The sequence below is a fragment of the Lissotriton helveticus genome, chromosome 5_1 (assembly GCF_964261635.1).
Source record: "Lissotriton helveticus chromosome 5_1, aLisHel1.1, whole genome shotgun sequence".
NCBI lineage: Eukaryota > Metazoa > Chordata > Amphibia > Caudata > Salamandridae > Lissotriton > Lissotriton helveticus.
The window spans coordinates 294,552,404-294,571,221 of record NC_136065.1 but is presented as its reverse complement, the minus strand read 5'-3'; the positions used below and the strand labels follow the sequence as shown (position 1 = coordinate 294,571,221).

The window sequence follows — 18,818 nt, the reverse complement described above, 5'->3', positions numbered from 1 at the left end:
TCCACCACTGCTGGACCGTAAATCTACTGAAATGAGACCAGATGTGATTACATGTGTACCCATGAACACCAAATGCATAGAGGGGAAATCCAGGTCAATACTAAACCAGACCGAGTGAGTGTTCTGCAGAAGGCTTTAAAATGCATCTTTTCACAGGGACTTGTGCAAAGCAAGAGCTCTTTCAGCGTTCTCCAAGTAGAGATGAAAGATTATCGTGGGGGGAGAGTGTGTCCACTACGCAGGGTTACAACCATGGTGACTCCACTGTAGTTGCAGCATGTCATCGACTAAACTGGTCGCACTCCATTGTGGCTTGACCAGCCCCGTTCAAGACGGCTGGCATGCAGGTGTAGGCTTTTCAGAAAGAGAGGAGGCAATCAGGTCAGCCTTCAGGGCTAGAACTGTGTCAGGTTTATATAGGGGAGCATCCACCATATTGTCTCAGTGATCTGGAAAATCGTTGACATGTCCACGTTGGCCCTCTAGCGAAACTGAAGTAGTGTCTGTAGGAGTTTCGTGGTCGTACCATTCTAACGTTCAAGGCAATAATCCATTTCTCAATCAAATATTCAGGACTATTTAAAGCCTAAAGTTTCTAGCCACATTCTAAGAAAAGTTTTTGTAAACTTCTTTCCAGCCTAATTCGGAGTCAGCAGGCTTAGCAGCATGAATGTTTGTGTATTCCAGCCGGCCTCTGAGTGAACCAACCCAACTCTAAGGGCACAGATTGCTTGGGAGAGAAAGAGGGTCACATACAAAGTGCTGACCCTTTAGTGGTGAAAAACTGCAATCTGACACACACATATCCCTCTAGCAGGAATCTGCCTTACTCTTTAGTAAAAAGTACTTGTTACAAGGGACAGCTTGGATTTTATACGGTGGCTAGTATGTCTTCATCCTCAGGGTACAGTAAAAAGTCAGTATCCCATAACTGGAGTAAAACATCCAAAACCCAAACAGTTTTCTATCCCATCTCAAAACAAAAAGGTGGGCACAGTTGGTACATCCCTTAGCCGGATGAATGAGCCAGTGGCACTACTAGAGTTGGCATCACAGTGGTCAGTAATGTCAGACTGTTACTCTGTAACATACCACACACCCCAAGATGCAATAGTGAATAGGGTGATTAAATGATCATGCAACGATCTGCTAACCTACATTATAAAGTATATACTGCATAACTTGGGTTAAAGGGTTGTTGCCTGATCTCTGAATCACCCTGTGCATCATTGCATTTTTGTTGTCAGTTATGAATTTTCTCAGTATCCTGTGACTGCTAGTCAGAGAAGGCTGTGAGAGTATTTTTTTCTAATGTGTGCCTACTACTTTGAAACGTGTAACAATGGTAGTGCAAGACTGCTACTATGTGAGAATTGTGAGTGCTGTCATATTAAGGATATTTTACTTTACCACCAGAAGGGTTTTAACAATTTATATTGCTTTTCATTGAGGCCATAGTTGAAAATTATGTGTTGGAAGAGTCTTATTCTTGAAACAACGTTACAACAATCCTTCTAAAGAGTCTTTTTCCTCTACTTCTGACACTTCGTGGCCAGCTTTCTCTGACAGAAGCTGCCCAAAGATTTACGGGATGCAAAAAGAACATTTAATGGACAGAATGCAGAACAATGTCATACATTCACCCCCGTACAGAGATCTGGGCCTAAATCCATCGTGTTTTTGCTCACCATGCCATTCCAGTTTGGATCCAGCCATATGCAAATCAGGCTTGACCCTGCACCCAATGGGAACAGTCCAGCCCGAACTGCCAAGCCAAGTCCTCCCTGGACTGGAAACGAGCATCCTAGGACCGGTTTCGGGCTTTCAGCCCTCATCAGCCTGGATATCTTGACTTCAGTGGCATGGAGAGCACAGGACCCACGTCTGGGCATACCCATCCCACTCGGGGTGACAAATGCAAAAAGAACAATTGATGGACAGAATGCAGAACAATGTCACAAATTCACCCCAGTACAGAGATCTGGGCCTAAATCCATTGTTGGTTTGCTCACCATGTCATTCTAGTTTGGACCCAGCCACTTGCAAATCAGTCTTAAACCTGCGCCCAATGGGAACAGTTCAGCCCAAACTGCCAGGCCAGGTCCTCCCTGGACTTGAAACAAGCATCCTAGGACCGGTTTTGGGTGCTTTCAGCCCTCATCAGCCAGGATAGCTTGACTTCAGTGAAGAGCCGGTCCTAGGCATTCTGAGGCCCCGGGCGAAAGGGAAGATGTGAGGCCCCTCTAATTGCATATTGCGTCGCAAAAAGTGACATCACAGAAAGTGACTCCGCAGTGACTGAAGCAAACTAATATGAATATCAGTAACATGAGTGTAACACTTGCCGGCTCCTTTAATGATTAGTTGGACATGGCTTCAAATGCCAAAGGAACCACAGGGTCAAGAAAACAGCAGTATACATTTCTAAAAAATAAAATCTTTGCAGAGACTGTTAGCATGCGTAAAAAATTCAGCAGCTCCCTCTGACCATAGTGCCACATCCTCTCCCCCACTGAACATCATACTGCCCCACTGAGAGAAACTTGCACTTCACTGACCCACCATAAACACCTGGATGTGGCTCCATTTAAATTACGCACTAGACAAGAGCAATATGCCGCCTAAACAAAATTAACATCCTAGAAAAAGCAAACACTCATAGGGAATGCAAGATTAAGTAAAGCATGTGAAATTAAATGTAAGCAGGAACAACATGGTTACCTTTTTCTTTTTACACTCATTATTCAGAAACTAGTGAGTGCTTTGGCCTGAAAAGTTAAGGCAATGACTACAGGGCCCAGAAGGGACCCGTTTCAAGGCTCATTGCTAATATCCTCATAAACGTATGCAGTATGGTTTAAAAAGACCATATTCGTGAACACACAACCGCTGTACACATTTTGTTTTCCAATTCACCCATCAAGCAGGTATTTAAGTACCTCCAGGAATAGTGCACTTTCCCACTTAGAGAAAACAATGTTGTTCAAAGAGCCTCCGATCAGTCAATTGGTCTGACACCCTCAACCCTGCAGCCTCACTTACTGAGATGCCAAATCAAGATTACAAGCTGCATAGCTCCGCAATATTTCTAGATGGCACTCGAGCCAAAAGTCACGGAAGTAGTTAAAACGTGTACTCACCAAATCAGAACCAAGAATCCCCTTTCTTGCAATTCATATTTTTACCATTGGTACTATCAAGAATCGTACTTATGCAAATATCAAATGTCAAATATGCTGCAAAGGGGAGGCACTATTACTCACACGAAAATCCAGGGCACACTACATTAATTCTGAGATGCATGCAGTAGATGCAGATAGAGTGGCACCTACATTTGAAAATTCTCTGATTTTTAATAAGGAAATGCACCATAGGATCTGGCTGAGCTTCTCAGGAAGCAAACGAAAATCATCATGTGAAGAAGACCTGCTGCAGGTTCTGGAACCGAACCTCCCGATAACAGAGAATACGGAAGAGGTCTGGGATAGGCTTCCATCAATGATTGGTCGCATGTGGTGAACTGCCTCTACCACAGAGAGCTGGACGCCCTGCCAGAGCCTACAAATGCAAGCCTATAATTCTCCTCTCATATCACTTCTCTTTCAAGTAGTTACCTCAAGCAGACACCAATGCACGTGTGTTGTGAAACAGCTAAAAGTGGTGCGTTCACAGAACATTAGAAAACATATGCATTTTTAATATGTGCTAAGAATCATCAAGCAACCCTTTGCAGTCTACCCCAACAGCATCCCATCACAGACATGCAATGCCATACATGAATACGATCAACCATTTACAACACTTTCTGGGAGTCGACACGGCACTCTATCCTGGTCACTTAAAGAGAGACTAGAAAACAGGGGCTGGCTAAAATGATGTCCAAGGCCGTTATTGGTAGCGATTTCGCGCGCTACCAGTTTGACGGCCCTGGGACCCACATCATAAACCGATACTCCGCCCACGCACCCCACGGCACAACCACCACTAAGCTAGGTGGTGGTGCGTGGGTGCAAGGTGCACTTTCACTATCCACTTACTTAACTGAGTGCGCGCAGCGCTTTTCCCGCATTTTCATGTCGGGCCCTGCTCTTTCACTGCGGTCTACTCTGCGGGGCCCCCTGAGCGCGAGGCCCTGGGCAGCTGCCCATGCCTAGGACCGGCCCTGTTCAGTGGCATGGAGAGCACGGGACCCATGTCTGGGCATACTCATCCCATTCAGGGTGACAAATGCAAAAAGAACAAGTGATAGACAGAATGCATAACACTGTCATACATTCACCCCTGTACAGAGATCCTGGCCTAAATCCATTGTGTTTTTGCTCACCATGCTATTCCAGTTTGAACCCAGCCATATGCAAATCAGTCTTGACCCTGCACCAATTGGAACAGTCCAGCCAGGCCAAGCCAGGCCTGGATTGGAACAGCCAGGCCAAGTCCTCCCAGGATTGGAAACAAGCATCCTAGGACCGGTTTTGGGCTTTCAGCCCTCATCAGCCAGGATAGCTTGACTTTGGTGGCATGGAGAAAATGGGACCCACATCTGGGCATACCATCCCACTCAAGGTGGCAAATGCAAGTGGGATGGGTATGCCCAGACGTGTGTCCCTTGCTCACTGTGCCACTGGATTCAGCTAGCCTGGCTGATGAAGGGTAATACCCAGAAGCCAGTCCCAGGATGCATGTTTCCGGTCCATGGAGGACCTGGCTTGCCAGTTGGGTCTGGACTGTTCCCTTGATGTGCAGGGTCAAGACTGATTTGCATATGGCTGGGTCTAAAATGGGGTGGCATGGTGAGTAAAAGAACGATGGATTTAACCCTCATCTCTTGACTGGGGGTGAATGTATGATTCATTCTGCATTCCTTCCATCATTTGTTTGCGGAGCACAAAGATTGGGGGAGGCCATTAATGATCCAGACTGTCTATTTATTTATATTTGAGAACCCTTACCCAGCGAACGCTGAAAGGCTGCACCCAACCACCACCTCTTCCCGGATCAATAACCTCTCACATCAAGTGCAAAACCTGTTTAGTTTAGCAGAATTACTAAACACAGACAAGTGAACAGAGGCACAGTAACCTCCGCCCAGGCTCCGCTGGTGTTCACACTCACTCACCCTCTGCTCTGAGATTCCAGCTCCGGCCTAAAATGCCCCTCTGCAGGAGTTTCTAGCAGCGGTTCTCCTTGGTTCCAAGTGCACCAACTCTGGAGCCAATTTAGTTCTCCTTCAGCAAAGTGCCCTTCTGTGTAGGGTCAATGTCTAGCTCAGTGAGCTTGACTGAAGCAGCTAATGTGTCGCCATGCAGGATCAGTATACTGTACAATTGCCAAAGAGCCTTACCATACATATGCGCTAGCTAAAGCAGCAACGCAGCCCACTACTGTCATTGCCTACTGAGATTGAGCTAATAGTTCCAGGAAAAGCCCAGCAGCCGTCAAAACAATATAAAGCACAATTAATTATTTGGAGAGGCAGGCAGCACACCACCGCATCGTGGCCATTTGCTTACTGCAACATGCACCAATCCCCATACGAAACCACATCATACTGTTTGAAAACAGTGTCGATTTTAGGATTAGGGATTCGGCGGTGTTTTATGCCTTTTTGAACTAGCCTGGTTACTACTGGCACAGAGACAAGGTGTGCTATTGATGGTTTTTCAGTGCAGACTGGCACTGAAGCTGTTCGAATGTACAGTGCCACAACAAGGGGCACTGGAGGAGATGTAGGTCGGCGTTATTATTTGGCTGAAGGCAATAACAATGCCCCTCCATTACAGTTTGACTGTGTGAATTTGTTTGGTGAAGACCAGGACATTAGGGGATATCTGGACTCGCGGTGTGACAATTTGAGTCAACCTTAATATGGGACCAAACCGAGTGCCTTATACGCACCTTACATTAGCACTTGACCCTCAGGGTAGCGAGACAAACATTTCAAGGCTTGCTCTATGAGGTGGGGAGTTAGAAACTCGGTACTCCACAAAGCACAAAGTAACATGTAAAAATAAATATCCAGCCAGTGCTTCTAATGAAGAGTACTTTAACTCACACACAACTAAATACAAAACATTAAATAAGGAACATAGAGAATGGAAACAGATCTTTCTAGCTCCTCCTAAGCTATAGATTTGTATAGGAAGCTATATTAGTGTCAAACAAGGTAAAGCAGTTCCTTTGGTGCTCCTCGAAAAGTTCATGTGGTGTGTGGATTTAGTAATCTAAAATGGTAATTTTGTTAGTGCTCTTGTTTTACAGATTATATACGGAATTCTATTTTTCACGGACAACCAAGAAACCCACTTCAGATCATAATGTAAAATTTTGTCATATAGTATCTGTCGCAAGTTCACAATGTAGAACGCCTTCCTTTTGCATTTGTGCGAGAGTTAGCTAAAGCCCCTTCATCAACGTTTGTTTCAGAGCATTCACAATGTAAATCTCCTTCCTTGTATATTCATCATGGGGGTCATACCATGCAAAGCCCTTCCTAGTACATTTGATACTGTATCTCTGTTGTCAAGCAAAAGGGGGACACTGTTCCAAGGTGAGTAGTGCAAGCAGTCACTATCTCTTTACAGAGAGAGAGGAAAAAAGAGGAAAAGGAGGTATCCTAGGTCTGGAACCCAGTGGGGAAGAACAAGTCTTGTCTCTTGTTGCCCTCACACACCCCGAAGGATGTCATGCTTCATCATTGGGCAGTTGCTCCTCATCAGGCCGGCGCTGCAATGCCCTACGGGTCTCCGAAAGGGTCACTTTTTCGGAGATTTTTAAGAACTGCTGTTTGGTGCATGTGGGTGAGTGAGTCCTATGTGGAGGGTGACAAAGTGTGTGCAAAGCTTTAAAACTGTCTAAGGGTTGCCAGAAGAGATACTTTCATGTGGTGGTACCCTTGGCAGAGTAAAACACCCGTAGGTTGAGAGTTACTCCTGTAGGCGTAATGTGCCCAGGTAACTATGAGGTCGACATGTTTCATGCCTCTATGGTCATAAAGATCCCTGGCGTTTCATCAAGACCAGAGTAAACTGTGACAGTTGTGTGGTGCATGTAGAAAAATAATACTAATACTAATAATAAGGGGTAGAATTAACCCTCAGGACGATCAGTGGGGCCACCAACTAAGAGTCCTTTTGTTGAGGCTGCAACAAAATAATTGTGTCCACTCCTGATCGTGACCTAATAGGGGAAGGTAGGCGTCAGGCCGGGGCAGGTTTACACAAGCAAACATCCAAGCTAAAATCCTAGTAAGGTTCGGGCACCCTAAGCCAATAGCCTATGGAGTACTTCTCCTTCCCCTATTAGGTCACGATGGGAATTGTGTCCAAGCACATAAAGAGATGGGGTTTTACGTGAAAAACCAAAACTCACAGTGATTTCAGCATGGGGTTGGCAGCACCGAAAATTGAGGTGAACTGGCATGCCTAAATGAGGTGGCTGAGCCATTGCCATTCATGCAAGCATCTTGACCGCACAATGGCATTCCCAATTGTGGAGCCAACAATGGCTCAACGATCATGAAGGTACCCTTCTGCAACCCTTATGACGGATCCGCCCCTCATCCCGTAATGGGGCGGAGTAAGATGAAGGGCGGCTGAAAGACCATCAGTTATGGCAGGGAAACTGTTGGTGTGCTTCTCTAAATCTGCTAACACAAGCAGTGATTTGTTCAAGCTCAAATTCTATGAAGTTCAGATCCACGGTCAGGCACACAACACTTGGTGCAGAGTGCACTGCTGTGAGGCGTTAAGTTTGAAATCTCACCCAGGCATCTCACCTGACCGAAACCTTGTGATAATTTGGATCTGAGACTTGAGTAGTGGGGATGGTTTGCAATGCCTTCTTGAGCAAAACCGAACAAGTTTTGCTTTTTGGTGTAATAAAAAAACAATACACACCAAAGAACCTTTGGTTTGGGTGCATGTGACTATTAGTCTTTTATGGGATTTTCTTTCTTTTTTAAATATTTGAACAAAGGAAGTTTGTTTTCAGCAGAGTGACATTTCTTGGGCCTGATCCCAGTTACACCTTATTTTTTTCTGATTTACTCTCCTGCTCCACCCTGGATAAATAAAGGCAACAGTCTAGTACCGGCTGTGAAAGAAAATACAGCAGTTACAGCATTTTGCATAGAATATTTTATTTCCTGTTCTGATGAGTCTGCCCAAAAGACAACATTTGTTTTTGAGAAAGGACTATAGGAAATTGGATATACATGGAGAAAAAAGCCTTGCAGAGCACTTGACTAAAACTCTATGCTTTAGAGGAATTTGCCTTTTTGGCAAACTCCCATAACACATATATGCACACCAAGAAATACCTCTTGACACACATACACAAACAAAACCACCTGACACCCATACCATCAATAACATCTACTATTCACTATTATGGTGTACGTCAACAATCTTCCAAAAGCACTCAAACAAGTAAACACAAATAGTCTGCATACATACAGCCTTATTCATCAACGGGCCGTTTTGCGAGCCCCTAATAGCGATTCATAGCGAATCGCTATTAAGGACTCGCAAAACGGTATTCATGTAGGTATTGCTAAATAAATAGCGATTCCTACACATTCCTTATTTGCGAGTAGCAAATTGCTAATCGCAAATAAGGAATAACTCCCCATGCATTCCTATGGGCCAAAAGGCCCATAGGAATGAATGGGGAGTATTCCTTATTTGCGATTAGCAATTTGCTACTCGCAAATAAGATAGCGATTTAAAGGGTGCCAGGGGTGTCCAAAGGACACCCTGTAGCACCCCTTAAATGCAAATTGAAACAGGTGTTGCACACACACATGTCCAAAGGACATGTGTGTGTGCAACATGCAACTTAGAAAAATGCTTTTAAAAGCATTTTTCTAAGTTTTTGCTATTTACCGAGAGGTCTGACCTCTCGGTAAATAGCGGCCCAAAATTGCATTTTCGCAATTTTAAAATGCTTCATGGATTGCATTTAAGGAATCTCAAATAGAGATTCCTTAAATTCAATTCTTCGCAAATGTGCGAATTCTTAAATAGCGAATTTTGCATTTGGGATGATGAATCCCAAATGCAAAAATTGCACTCGCAAAAGGCAAGATTCTGAGAATCTTGCCCTTTGCGAGTGCAATTTAGCTTGATGAATCAGGCGGATAGACTTTACTTGGAATTACACATACACACTCTAACTCACTTTCCTCTAAATAATAGTGTTGACATGATAAAAGCTTACACCCCAACATAAGCACACATTATCACTAGTCACAAAACTTTCACAAATGCATTTGACTGTTTCTCCCTCACAATTAATAGCAAACACGACACGCAACCTTCACTATTCACAAAAGTGTTTTACACATACCCACATTCTTTGCAAAACACTTACGGCCACATGCATAATTGTTTGTATTTGCGATTCCTAAATTGCGAAAATTAAGGAATCGCAATTTAGAAATCGAAAATACCTATGCATTAAAAATGTGCATTTTTTTGCAATTTCTTATTTGCCCACATGCATCAACGTTTTTTGCATTCGCAAACGGTGCGATTCGGAAAAATCGGCCGTTTGCGAATGCAAAAACCGTTTTTGGGATGCATCAAACTTTTGTGCACAATTCGCATTTTTTAGCATTTCTAAAAAATGCGAATGCATTTAAGGAATCGCATTTGTGCGATTCCTTAAATGCAATGCATCATTTTTTTTAAATTTGCGAATTTGAAAATTGGAAGTGCAAATTAACACGAGGTTGACCCTCGTGTTAATTTGCGAAAATTGTTAAAAAAGCAAAAAAATGCATTTTTAAAACTTGCATGTTACAGACACACATGTCCATAGGACATGTGTGTGTGAAACATCCACTTAAAAATACATTTCAGGGGTGCAGGGGGGGGTCCTTTGGACCCCCCCTGCACCCATGGAATGCATGAAGATTATGCGAATTCTAATTTGCGAATTCGCAATTCCCATTGATTCCTATGGGCCTTTTGGCCCATAGGAATCAATGGGAAATGCGAATTAGCAAATTAGAATTAGCATAAAATTAGCGATTCGGTAAAAAATGCGAATTTTACCGAATCGCTAATATTATTAGAAAATATTCATGCATCCCGTTTTGCGAATTCTAAATTGCGATTCGCTATTTTTCGCAATTTAGAATTCGCAAACGGCCGGGATGATGCATGTGGGTGATTGTTTCTTATTTGCGATTCCCAATTTTGCGAATCGCAAATAAGGAATCACTTTACATTGATTCCTATGGGCCTAGAGGCCCATAGGAATCAATGGGAAGGCATTCTCATTTTGTGATTCGCAATTCAGGAATCGCAAAATGAGAATGCAATTTCTAGGGTGCAGGGGTGCACCCCTGAAATGTAACATATAGTCCATTTTTCACACATACATGCCCAAGGGCATGTGTGAGTGTAAAATGAAAGTGCCAAAAATATACTTTTGTGCATTTTTGAAACTTTTCTAAAATTACCATGAAGGTTGACTTCATGTTAATTTAACGCTTCTAATGTGCGAATTCGCAATTTTTTAAAGATGATGCATTGCATTTAAGAAGTCGCAAAATTGCGATTTCTTAAATGCAATCGCAATTTAAGAAATCGCAAATAAATTGAAAAAAACAAAAAAGTTAATGCATCCTAAGACAATGAATTGCATTCGCAAACGGACGAATTTTGCGATTCGCACCGTTTGCGAATGCAATTCAGTTTGATGCATGTGGGCAAAAATCACATGCGTTTTTCTTAGTTACTCACTTAACATCACCTAAACAAAAAAGCCAGACACTCGACCTATTAGTATCTCTTCCAATCATTTCTCTACCACACTTGCAAAAGTAGACATCTCGCTAAAATAGCTTCGGTCTTTAACACCTGCACAAATCTAATAAGGGCTTATATTTTCATGCGACCATTCGCATCCCTGCACTAGACATCTCTTGGAACTGTCCGGTGCTACAGAGCACTAGGAAATAAGTAAGCAAAAAATGCTCACTGTGGTTGTTTTTGGAATCTATAGGAAAAGACATCAGCAGAAAAACAAAGCCTGCTTTGGAAGAGGGGAGAAATGCAGGGTCGTCGGTCAGAAGAGCTAAGATGTAAATTGAGTAGAAAACCACCAAACGCTTGAATCAAGTTGACAAAATGCTAGTGAAAGGAGAAAAGAGACGTAAAAGGTCAGATGAATAGCCTTACTGTTGAACCAATATATTTCTTCAACGCTTACAACAGACAACGGCGGTCAGGGACAGCAGATGAGCTGCAGAAGAACGGACAACTGGCTTCTGCCTATAGACTGAGGAAAGTGTATAAGAGGTTCTTGCAGAACTGGAAAATAATCATTGGAACCCGAGGAAGTACATCCAGTGCTTAATTTAAGCTGGTGGAGCCAACCCCCACTCATTTTTGGGAAGTTAAAAGAATCACTAATAAAGGAAAGCACAGTACAATAACAACCTTCTCAGGCCAAAGTAAAAAGGTTTTTTCAAGGACTATTCATCCTTTTTTTGACAAGGTGAAGAGGGAATTAAGTGGCAAAACAGTGACGTAGTGCTTGCCAAATACTTACACGTCGGTAAAGTGGTTGATTCTGTTGATGCAGAAGACTAATAAACAAGTGTAGCAGGAATGGAGCCAGGTTGCTAAACTACGCTACAAACTGACAGGGAGAGAAGACCAGTGTGTGAAGGTGAATTCTTACCTACTCATTATTTTGCCCCTTACTCTAATTCTACTTAGCTGTCCCATTCCTAATATCGTGATGGTGTGCCCACACCCTTGACACAGGCACCCCGCTGTGTGTCTGCCGGAAAGAAATGTAATCCGATTCCACCACCTTTAGTTGTACCTATAAATCACCACCTCTAACCAGAAACCTCCTGAGGTGACTACCAAAGCAGCCAACAGACCACGACAGAAGCTGAGATCACTGCAGGGAGGGCAATAGAGTCCTAAGGACCTGCACGAGGCAACTGCACTGGACTAGTGGGATTGTTGGTAAGTAATTCAAGCAATATTGCTTGGTCACTACTGTGTCCTTACATCATGCGGAAAAACAGCACTGATATCTGACCTCGGCAGCCAGCCAGAAAGGGAAAAGTCCAGACATTAAGTAGGAAGGACTGAAACCTGAAGGCCAATTAAACCCCAAGTGCCAAATTTCACCATTAAGCACAAGAAGCCCAAAGACTGAAGGCACACCAATGGGCCCAAAGCATGTTTTTCACAAGAAAAAAATAATAATAATGGCCCTGATACCCTGAGAGATTCGTCCCAGGACATGGGTGTCATTTTTTTCTGTTCAAGACCAACATGCCTTTCCTGGCGATCACAACCAAGAAAGAAGCATAGACAAAGCCAATAGGTCTGGTGTTAGATGTCAGCCTTTTGGCAATTTTTATTTTGTTCTCTAATGGTTTTTGCAAACATTTATTGTTGGGTACGAGACCAGACCCTCATCTTCTAAATAAAAAATATAGGATAAGGCCAAATATTATTTCGTCTCAAAACAGCACACATTACAAATGTAGTTCCTGACACTGAAGAAACCTACTTTGTGTGTGCATGTGTTCCTTGTGTAACAACGGAATGCTGCAACTTACAGTGAAGTTCGGCAATGGGTGAAGTTAGCTAACCCACTCCCCCATGATGCATGCTGGATTAGGTGTAAGAGAAATATGAATGACACAACAATAGACTTATGGAGACAGCCTGCTGGAAACCCCTCTACTAAATATGTTATACATTTAATTTTAGTAAAATTAAAAGATCTTGGGTAACACCAGACCTAAAAGAAAAAAAGGAAGAAAAAAAAAAGTCTCGCCTAAGCAGCGCTTGCATTGTCTCTTCAAGACATGCTGTATTCAGGTATGGACTTTAAGCTCCGCCCATCTTTTCAATTGACTCCTGTTACTGTCCTTTGTAAATGGTGGCTTTTGAATTGTCAATAGGCTTAGAAGTCCCTCCTTACTACATCCTTTTCTCCTGTTGTAACCTCCCATGAGGACTGCCCCTGTTACTTGTGTTGTTATTCTGGACGTTTACTTACAGTCTGTGAGCACTATTTTCTTAAATGGATTTCTGACACGCTCTCCCGCAACCACTTTTTTTTTAATGAGCGTGGCACACCTGTGCTATTTGAGCGCAACTGACAAAACAATTCAGTTATTTCAGTAATTACTCCAAAGCATCACTTAGCCTCATGATACAGTATATTAAAACAATGGAGTTGGACTCGACTTCGATGTTTAGTAAAAACCACTGTGGGGATATGACCATCCATGTCGTTACGTAGAAGAGTTGGAACATTCAGGCCGTTTTCTACTGACAAATTTCGCCACTTCATAATGCAAAGACATGGAATAGCAGTTTCTGAGTTGGTCTGTTTTCACTAAATTATTAGTTTGATAGTACAATTACAGCTTTTTGTATGGGTTGAAAGAATTTGCATATATGTAAACCTCTCATCTCATGCATTAGCGCTTCGTCTGACAATACCATAGTTTAACATGCTCAAGGAAATCAAGTTAATGCTTATGTGGAAATGTAAACAGTGTGGGAGTCAGGCTAGCAATCACCTTTGGCATTTACCTCTCATTTACAGAAAAAAAGGTTCTCTCAGGTGGCCCCTCTTGTAATGTAAACAATATGGTACATCACAGTGCTATTCCCTCTGTATGCCCTTTTCTCACATCATAGGTCTCTGTGGTGGCCACCGCTGCCATTAATTTACAGGAAACAAACTACAAAAAACTAAACATAAATAAAAGAAAAAAATTACAACGCCAAAAACTTAAACTTTCACAAGTGCAAGAACGACTGCATTGCGTGTCGGGTGCAGTTTTTTTGTTAAGTACTCACTGCACTGCAAGCATAAAATAAAAAACATTATAATGTATAACGCCAATAGCTTTAACTTTTACAAATACGAGACCTATTACATTGCAAATGCTTGTTTAGTAATGTTTTTGTAAGTCTTTATTACAGACCGAGAAGTTTGCAAAGAGGGAGAAGAGAGATAGGTAGGTTTGCAACAACAGATAAAGATAGATCTGCAAATAGATAGATAGGGTTGACAAGATGAATATGGGTTCCACGTTAGTTATAGATATGGGTGCTATGTTAGACATAGATGTGGTAGCCAAGATAGATACAGGTATAGTTGCCAAAATAGATATAGATAGGGCTGGCAAGATAGATATAGATAGGGTTGCATAGATGGATATAGATAGGGTTGCACAGACAGAGATAGTGTGTCACACCTTCAGTTAGCTAGACACAGATCAGCAGGTGGATAGATTGGTAGAAATGTGGCTAGACAGGTGCAAATCTAAACAGGTAGATAGATGGACAGATAAAACTGGGAGATAGATAGACAGACAGACAAATTGGGTTATAAAGATAGATATACAAATATAAATAGATTGGGTTGCAAAGATAGATAGGGTTGCAAAGATAGACATAGATAGATAGTTTCATAGATAGACAGGCAGATAGATAACTAGATAGATAGACAGACAGGCAGACAGACAGGTAGATAGGTAGGTAGACTGACAGATAAGGTTGCAAAGATAGATAATTAAAAGATACAGCTCCGTTTTAATTAGTAATATATTAGTTCAATGTCTATGTAAGCACAACATGCAAGAGTACTGAAATCAAACTATAAAGCTATACAAGTGGGGCATAGATACTAAATTGATATACAAGTGTAATGGAAGTTCTAAAGTAAAACAACCAACATGACATATAGGAGGCAGTTGGAAATGCACTTCATTATGTGCATACAAAAAAGAGGACAACTTGATGAAGACAATTTTTAAATGGACACAATGTGGTAAAACAGCAGCAATCAGAAATCAAAAAAAAGGGGCCATTCTAAAAGGAATTTAGAACAACATTAGCAGGAGCTGGAATTGATGAAACTGAAATGTGCCCTGTGCTCATATCAGGTTGAAAGCATCTTGCTATCATAGGCTGTAAACACAAAGGCAACAATGAACAATTAAGTAAAAACAAAAACACTGACAATAAAGTAAACTACCTTGTGCGTGGATGTGCTCCTTGTGAATGAGGAAAACGCAATTACCCAGAGGGCAATTAGACAGTGTAGTAAATAGGCTAATCCACTGCCCGATGCTGTACACTGTAGTGGGAGGAGGCAAAATGCGAATGACACAGCAACTGACCAATGGATGAAGAGAACAGGATGAAAGCCCATTTAAGTCTGGTATTGATATCATTTTAGTAAAATTAAAAGATCTGACTATCTCCAGACCTAAAAAACCAGTATGTCAGATTGTGGACCCTAAACTGGACGCATACTCCGAGGTGCTTAGACCATAGGGTGATCAACCATCTGTAAATTTCACGGACCGTCAGTTATTTTAGTATGATGTCTGTAAGGCATCCCAAATTACGGACGCCTTACAGACATCATATTAAAATCAAATTGGGGAATTTCAGGAAGGTATGCTGTTCCCCTGAGAGAGGCCCCATGAGTTTAAAAGTTTCCACTGGGCCTCTCCCACTTATCTTTTAATCTGTAGACTGAGGCTGCCTGTAGCAGCCCCTCCCGGACCTCGCAAAGACTGTGGACTAGCCCATTATAATTCTGAGAATGCAGACGATTATCATAGATAGAATGACAATGGGCCCTTTTATAGTGACAACATGTGGTGAGCCTTCTCATGTACAAATCTTGATTGCAGAAAGGGTCTGATGTCACATTGCAAAGCTGCGGGGATACTGAAAAACTGTGAAGTGCACGAAGGTCTGAAACTTATATAAACTTATTTTGACTTGTACTTATTTTGGTTGTCTATTTACTTATATACTATTGTACGCCCTCCTCTATTATGTCTAAAATGTATGTTTTGTCCTAAATTTTTGCCCTGAACTTTTACCCTTTGTCCTGAATGTTTACACTGACCTCCCTGAATTTGCACCTATGCCAGTTGGTCACCCTATAAGACCGACGGCCCAAAGTTAGTTAGCACATCTGTCTAAGCTTTACCCGTGGAGTCCGCGGGGGCACCATCGGTGGAAACATGACGATCGGTCTGACTCTAAACAGAGCAGGTAGACCATTAGTTTAGTAGGCAGATTACTCTGCCACATAGTAGGCATATCACGTGTGATTCACCCCACAAAACTTTGCCCCCCTTTCCCACCACAATAGGCACCATACCAGTGGTTGGTTTTCACTGCGTAGTCTTTATTTATTCTCATGAAGCGGGCAGATTACTGTGCCACATTTGTGGCTGAGTACCCGGCCTTCTAAATTCTAAATAAATCCAAAAGTGGCCTTCTGCTGGAAACTAAAACTATTTCAGCAGAGGATTTATTTACCAGTGGAGAAGTAAAAGAAATTAAGCACTGGGGCATGTTTGAGGATATAAGAGCTGGGGAAAAATCAGTCACTTTAGTCCTATCTTTCCACTTGCGTTGAAATGTGTCGATGTTAGCACAGGCTAGTACTGCCTTATATAATGCGCTATAGCTCCACACAGAGCTTACTTCTCAGCTAAATCCAACTCTTCAAACAGGGGTGAGAAGCAGTTAGCCTTTCTCCAGCACCAAGCACAAGGCCTTGCGACCCACAAGAATGAAACTGCATCAACATGCGAGCTGTTGTACAAACTGTACGCCCGAACAAGAGCCTCCCTCACAGTGCCCACTGCCACTTCCTGCCAGTCACAGCTCAATATCCCTTTTTAAAGAAAAGTGTCACCCTAATTAGATAAATCCTTTAAGCGCGTGGTCTGCAGCTCGTCATGGAAATTAACCTCGGTGAAGATCGCAGTTACTGAAATAAGAAACGCACTGTTTTGGCCTAGTGCAGTGAAATGAGAGACGCTGCTGCCTTTCATGCAAGCCTTCATAAACAGGACCCGTTCGGTGCGCCCATCTCGGACTCCATTACCTCCCTCCCGCCCATCGACGTACTCTCTCGCCGCCTCTCGCCCACGCGCACACAGCCCGCTCACTTACCGTTCAAAAAGTACATACGAACAGCTGGAGCACCAGCGGAAGGGGCAGATTTGTCGCTGGTTCAGAAGTGCGACGCATGTGGATTCCAATTGATGCTATAAATGGTGAGAAAAGGGACACATTCTGCTACTCTATGTATCCTCAAAAACTCCTGGGGGTACCTGTGCCGAAGATTAGATATTTGAGGGCACCTGCAGCACGTGGCGTGCTAGGTCAGGTGTCATATAGATGGTTGATCAAGGCTGCAGCGCATGCTATAAAAGCAGGGGCATATTAAGGATTTTGGGGACCCTGGGCCAAATGGGCCCCCTGTTCAGACCAGCTTGGGATTTATGAACCAATTTCAGCTTTTTCATGACCTCTCTGATCAGGTCATTGGCTGTGCACAAGCACTCTGTCCAAATTCTAAATGTGTTTGCATCTAATATTCTGGGATAGTGACTTGTGTTTTCAATATTGTAACACAGCAGCAGTTCACTAACATTACTGCAAATGTTCTCTGTGACACCCTCCCATTTCTCACATGTGAGGTCCTGTTTTGACCTGAAGGATACTTTTTTACAGAAGTTGCATGAAACATAAACATGACATTTCTCTGCAAAGTGTCTGTAATAAATTCTCACATATCACCCACATTAAATTAAAGGAAAACGGTTTTTAAAACCATCTGTTTAAGAATTATTCAAGGCAATCAGGACAAAACTCTGCAGAACAGAGCTGTCTCTATCAAGGGGGGCTCAAAGGCTGGGGCCCTGGGCCAGAGCCTACTTTACCCATGTCTTAAAATGTCTCAGTATACAAGGGCTGCTGCTGTATAGAGGGTGCGATCTCCTTGTGTATCAGTTATCTAGGTCCCCTTCAATGCGGATGCTGAAGTCTCCAAGGCATGCAAAGCTAAGCCTGCAATCGTTAGTGCTCCAGAGGCACGTGGCATTTGTGGCCTGTTTCTATGAAGAGGACGAGGATTTCCGAAGCAAATTCTAAGCCTGATTTTCTCATGAAGAAGCTGAGGATTCCAGGAGAATGTGCAGTGCTTATAATGTTTCAATATATAAGTGGGGCCTCCTACTGAACATGTTGTGCTAGCCCTGGTTCAGTATCCAGGAGAGGACTTCTAATCTAGTACCTTTCTAAGCAAACTTAACGATAGATGGTTGAAGGTTTACTCCTTGGAAACGTGCTGGGTTAGGACTTCTTCTTTTTAAGTGGTCGGGCAGCAGAAAATAGTCTGTTATTCAGCCGATTGAAGTATATTGAGGCAGGCACATGTATGCATGGTTATGATGAGCGTGTGGATACTAGCGCACCTATCGAGATTGGGTTTTATAGTTACCCCTCTAACGTTGGGGAAAGCAGACATTCCATATTTAATGATTATGTGGAGTTCTGAAGTGTGCATTGTTTGAACGCTGTTAGTTATATGTGTAAAAGATATGCTTGTTTCCACAGATAAATAATTTTAAGCAACAGTTGTGCTGTTTTCAGAAGGGATAAAGTGTAAGAAGTACACACCCTTTGACATCGTGGGAGCTGGTACGTGGGTCCGTGGCTCCCACTTGGTAAATATAAACGATGACGCCTTTTGAGATACAGTATCTGGGGCTATGCCTCTATCTGTGTTTTTAAGTCAGTAACTGCTCTGAAGGAGGTGGCAAACAGTGGTTTTAACCAACATAATTGTTTGTGTGTCTGTGTGTCTGTCAGTCACTCGACGTATACAGTCAGATGTCCAGTGAGGTGATTCTTGACCTCGAACCCCTGACAAATAGGCAATAAAACATGTTGGCCTACTTCAAACGGGTATATAAGATGCTGTGTTTTGGAATAAAGGGTCAA

At 42.7% G+C, this 18,818-nt stretch overlaps 1 long non-coding RNA gene across 1 annotated transcript in view; it reads right to left on the bottom strand.

Moving 5' to 3' along the window:
• LOC144753123 (uncharacterized) overlaps window positions 1–18,818 on the bottom strand; it is a 211,610-nt gene that overhangs the window by 143,555 nt on the left and 49,237 nt on the right. Inside the window, exon 2 of the long non-coding RNA XR_013594208.1 lies at window positions 13,581–13,742. This is a non-coding gene — a long non-coding RNA (uncharacterized LOC144753123). The remainder of the gene's footprint in view (window positions 1–13,580; window positions 13,743–18,818) is intronic.